The sequence below is a fragment of the Lepidothrix coronata genome, unplaced genomic scaffold, assembly GCF_001604755.1.
Source record: "Lepidothrix coronata isolate B3197 unplaced genomic scaffold, Lepidothrix_coronata-1.0 Scaffold180, whole genome shotgun sequence".
Classification (NCBI taxonomy): domain Eukaryota; kingdom Metazoa; phylum Chordata; class Aves; order Passeriformes; family Pipridae; genus Lepidothrix; species Lepidothrix coronata.
The window spans coordinates 1,074,709-1,080,005 of NW_016690360.1; positions in this window are offsets into that span (position 1 = coordinate 1,074,709).

Here is a 5,297-nt window from a genome sequence, read left to right on the forward strand (position 1 = left end):
CCACTGACCAGAGGAATGATTTTCCCTTTAAAAAAAAAAAAAAAAAAAAGAAAATATTTCTCCAATGCTTAAAACCAGAGACACTCCAAAGGCAGCCAGAGATGTCTGGAGAACACTGCAGTTAAACGCCACTAATCTCCCCAGCCTGGAACCAATTTGGTTTACACTGATCTCCAGAGTGGCTCCAATTAATCAGGTGTCCCAAGAAATCCCTTCCCCCTGTAGAGTCTTTGTTTTCTAGACACAGAGACCAGACGTTTCCTCCCTTGGGAATCCAAATGTGGTATCAAACTATTAGGAATCCTTTGGCTGATGTTACAGGCTGGTTCTCCTGGGAGGTGCAGTCACTGATAGCCGTGTGAAAAAGGGAGGGTTGGGACAATGCTCTGGGAAGTTCAAACCAGTCCCTCTCTCTGGGAGGCTGAAATTCCTGCTGTTCTTTTGAAACCCTCGAGTCCCTTGATGAAATGATCTTTCCTTCTCCCCAGGTTCAGCCTCCCAGCAGTTCAGGAGCTTGACTTGAGAACCTGAAAGGGGACTTGTAACCAGGCCTTTATGTGTAACACAATAAAAGCACCTTGGTTGAATAAGCTCTTGGTTGAATAATCACAGAACCTCAGACCTCAAACACAATCCAGTTCCACCCCCTGCCGTGGGCAGGGACACCTCCCACTAGCCCAGGATGCTCCAACCTGGCCTTGGACACTTCCAGGGATCCAGGGACAGTCACAGCTTCTCTGGGCAATCTGTGTCAGAGCCTCCCCACCCTCCCAGCCAACAATTCCTTCCCAATATCCCATCTAACCTGCCCTCTGACAGTGGGAAGCCATTTAAGGAGGAGGCAGATTGCCCAGCTCATGGGTGCTGTTGGAAGATGCAGCCCAGCACTACTCTGGGAAGGGCTGGTGAGCCTGGGTGGAGTAGATGGAATGGCTTTAGCCAAAAAAAAAAAAATCTGTGTGCTTTCAGTCACTCCACAGCCTGGCACAGAGCTGCACCAAAGGGAGCTGCTGGCATGGCAGGAATAACAGAGGGGAAAGGCCTGGGGCTGGGGATGGAATGATGCCCCCAGGGAGATGCAGCAGGACTGAGGGACAGGGTGGAGTTGGGCAGGGGCAGCTGTTCCCACCAAAGTCCACCCCTGCCAGCAGGGTTTTGGTTTTGCTTTTCAACACTTCAAAGATCTATGGACACTTCCCTGAGGGGTGGAGCTGGCAGGGCTTGATGGAAAAGAGCTGAGAAAGAGGCTGAGAACCACTGAGGAGGGTGTTGGTCTTTGGTCCTGGAACAGCAGGTCTGGGCTCGATGGAACTCACCCAACACTTGAGAGGAATGACTAAGGAGCAGGAGAACCTCAGATCTGCATTTCTTTGAACAGGCTGGTCTGGAGGGGTTTTGATCTCTTGCTGGTTACAGGCCTCTAAAAGAAGAAATCCCTTTGAGACCTGGGATTTGATTGATTTTTCTGGACCATGGGAGGGATGTCCAGTGCCTGCAGTGCCTTCAGGAGCAGCTCTGGCTGTGCCTGTGGTCTTGGTTCCCCTGGGAGAAGCACATCCCAAGCCACAGGGAGTCTGTGGGACTCCTTAATCTGCAGGGAGCTGGTCTGGTTTGATCTTGGCTGTGCCTCAGGGTGCTCCATGTGAGGATGTGTCATAGAGGGAGGAGAGGAGACCTGGAGGCTGGGATGGTCAGGAATTGGCTCCAGGAATATGGGGTGAGCTGCTGTGGAGGAGAGATGGCTGGGGCAGGTCACAGAATCCCAAATGTGCTGAGCTGGAAGGGACCCCCAAGGATCATGGAGTCCAACCCTCAGCCCTGCACAGGCCCAGCTCCAAGAGTCACCCCCTGTGCTGAGAGTCCCAGATGAGCCCTGCAGACGCCCCTGCTGCCTTACCATGGGGTGCTGGGCAGGGATAAGGCCCTTCCCACACGCTGTGACTCGGACAGAAGGATGTGGGTGAGCAGGGGGGTGTCAGGAGATGGATGCAGGAGATGAGTCTGTGCTGCAGAGAGCAGCTGGGGACAGCTCTCCACGTGTGTCCAACGCCCAGTTCTGGGGGCACAACGCGAGGCAAAGTGTGTGTCTGGGTCAGGGCAGCCCCTGTCCCTCTGCCCCCCGCCCCTCCCCAGCTCAGCCAGATGGTTTGGGGCCGAGGGCCGGTGCCTGCTCCCAGGAGGAGGTGTTTTTGCTGGAAGGGCTGGCACGGCCACCACGGGCTGCTGCTTGTTGTTATGACAACAGGAGGAGGCTGCTGAGAGTGGAGCAGAGCAGGGGAGGAAGGGAAGGAGAAGGGATGGCAGAATCATGGAATTGTAGGATCATTAAGGGTGGAAAAGACCTCGAAAATCGTCAAGCCCAACCTTCAAACAAATCCCACCGTGCCCACTGTAGCACATCACAAAGTCTGGGGGGTGGAGGTGTGGAAGGGCAGCGAGGGCTCAGGCAGAGGGATGGGGTTTGGATGGTGCAGGGATGCAGGACACCCCCAGGGATGGAGCCAACGTGGGCATCAGGAGGGGGTGGGTTTGTGCCTTGTGCCCGTGGTTAATGACACTGCTGTGCACCAGAAGGGTCTGGGCATGCCTGCAGGGCTGACTGGCAGCAGCCTAAACCTTCCCTGCACCATTCCTGCAGTTGGTGGGACCTGTGCAGTGGGCAAGACCTGGGAAAATAGTGCCTGATATAACAGTGCTGATCAGTGCAGCAGACCCCTCCCAGGGAGCGCTGGCAGGCGAGCCATGACTTCATCCTCCTCTTGGACAGGGAGCAAGACAAATAAAAACATCACCTCATAACAGACTCTGTGTCCTGCTGGAGTCCCCAGTGCCCCCTCACAGCCTCTGTGCCCCAAAGGGGTCAGCACAAAAGAGGGATGCAGGAACTGCTGGGGTGAGCCCCCAGGCTGTGCTTTCCCTCTGAGCAGGTGGCTCCTGACATGCCCTTCTTTGGGAAACCACAGCTCCTGGGCCCTGATGAAGTGGAAACCTTGTCTTTCATCATTAGAAAGAATGATTCAAACAGCCCCATCCTCTGGGTCATGGAGGAAAACTTGGAGCCCCAGGAGGGATTCACCCCCCTGTGAAACCCAGGACTCTGCCACTGCCCCCCGTGAGACCCGGGCACATCCCTCAGGAGTGTGGCCCTGCCCTTGCCAAGGGGAGCATGAGCAAAGCTTTCAAGGCCAGACTAGATAAAGGCCAGAGTAAGCTGGTGTGACACCCTGGCTGACCCTGCTCTGGACCCCCTCCCAGCCTGGATTATCCTGGATAACCCTGGATCCTGAGTGGGCACATCAGTGAGTGAGGAATGGGTTAAAGCCTTCCAGGTTCTCAGGAGCTACAGTGAAGGCAGCACCAGCCAGGCCTTGCTCCTGCCCCACTGAGCTCAGAAGCTCTGGGGGTCTGTCAAACCCCTCCTGGTGCCACTGCCCTCTCCAAGACCCAGCACTGAAAGGGCACCAGGGCCTGCCCTTGGGACACCCCTTAACCAGGCAACAGCAACCACCTTAAACCTCACAAAAAAAAGCCTTTGAGCCGAGTTTGTTTTATTCTCCCTCGAATTACAGATCAACTACAGAAGGGTCATGGCTTCAGCAAGAGGGGGCTGTGGGTGAGGGCACATTCAATGTATTATTTATCTCAGAAGGTCTCTCCCCATTTTAGCTGCAAGTTGAAAGGCAGCTCAGGCCACAGATATGCCCAGTTGCTTCAGTCCTGGAGAAATGCAACATTCCAGCTGAAATATTTGGGTTAGGAGATGAAATACTAAACTCCCAGAGAGAGATTTGGCTTTGTGGTCCAAACATTTGGTTAAACCTTTGGTCCTGTAAGTGTGGGAGCCCTGGGAATTCCCAGGCACACACGTGCCATTGCTGGCTCTGGGTTGTTCAGCACTTACAGCTTTTTGCTCCTGGAATCAGGTTATTAACTGAGTATCCAAATTTTCACTATAAAAATAGATTTCTAAGTATTGTGGCTGTGAAAAGAAGCTGGAAATCATGACCTTATCTTTCCTATCATATGGCAAATCTGAAGAATGCAAAATGTATTATTCTTCTAACCTCCTAACTCTGAAGACAAAGTGCCAGCAGGGCTGATCTGAAACAGCTCCAGCAGAGATCTCCAGTTTTAAGATCTCTGTAACCCATTAGGGGGCAAATTTATTAAAGGGGTCAGGCTAGATAAAAACCAAGTAGGGAAATATTGTGCCCGTGAGCTATTCCCAGGATTTTCGTATTTTTTGCCAAGCTCTAAGCCCAGCCTTTTGCTCTGGGATGTGCACTGCCCAGACAGTGCTGTTGGCAGGGGACAAGTGTGGGGAGGAGAGGAGATGAGGGTGTTGGGGAAGGTGTGCAGGGGATGCAAGAGGAAGAGGATAACCAGGATGGATGGATGGGTGGATGGATGGATGAGGGTATGGGGGGAAGCACCTGAGGTGTGGGTCCACCTTGCTCAGTGGAAGAGCTCAACTTCTTGAGGCAGACACTGCAGTCATGGCTGATGTGATCCTGTGTGTGACCCTCCTCTGGCACAGCCAGACCAGAAACTCTCCTCCCATTTCATTTGCTGTGCCTTCCTGACTCTTTGTGAATGTCTCTGCAGTTGTCGCCTACTTCCTGAACTCCTCCTTCAGGGACAAACCCCACAATTCCCAAACTCTCACGTGGCATGGGGGGGCTGGTGCTTTGAATTCTTCTCTCCCAGCCCAGCACCAGCAGGAACCTCACAGGCTGCTCAGAGCAGCAAAAGTAATGGCTATTGCTCACAGCAAACCCATCTTCCAGTGCTTTTATATTTCTGACTGGAGACCTAATAAGTGCTGAATTGGTGTGTGATTTAATGAGTCCAACTTCAAAGCTGCTGTTTCCACACCTAATTCACTCATCTGGACTAATAACTGAAAGGGGTGGCATTTTTTTTTTATTTCCTTCTAGCAATTTATTATTTACCCAGTTGCTTTACAGCTCCTAATTTAATAAGTGCAATAACCCAGGGGTACAGCTTCAGTAAGGAGGAGAAGCTGTGCAATCCAACAGTCTCTCCTGTGAATGGCTCTGGTGGACACCAGAGCTCCCATTACAGCCTTTTAAGGCCTTTATGACATTGGCAAGTGTGAGATCTGGAGAGCTGGGCCCCATCAGACAGCTCCACTTCCAAAATGTGCTGGCAGCTGCTGGGATGGAAGGATGGCAGTGCTGGATCTCCTGTGGATTTGTATCCACAGCCTGGGGAGGTTGAAGTGTGGCTGAGCAGGCAGTGGACATGGACGGAGCCAAAGGGCACCGGAGGGTGGC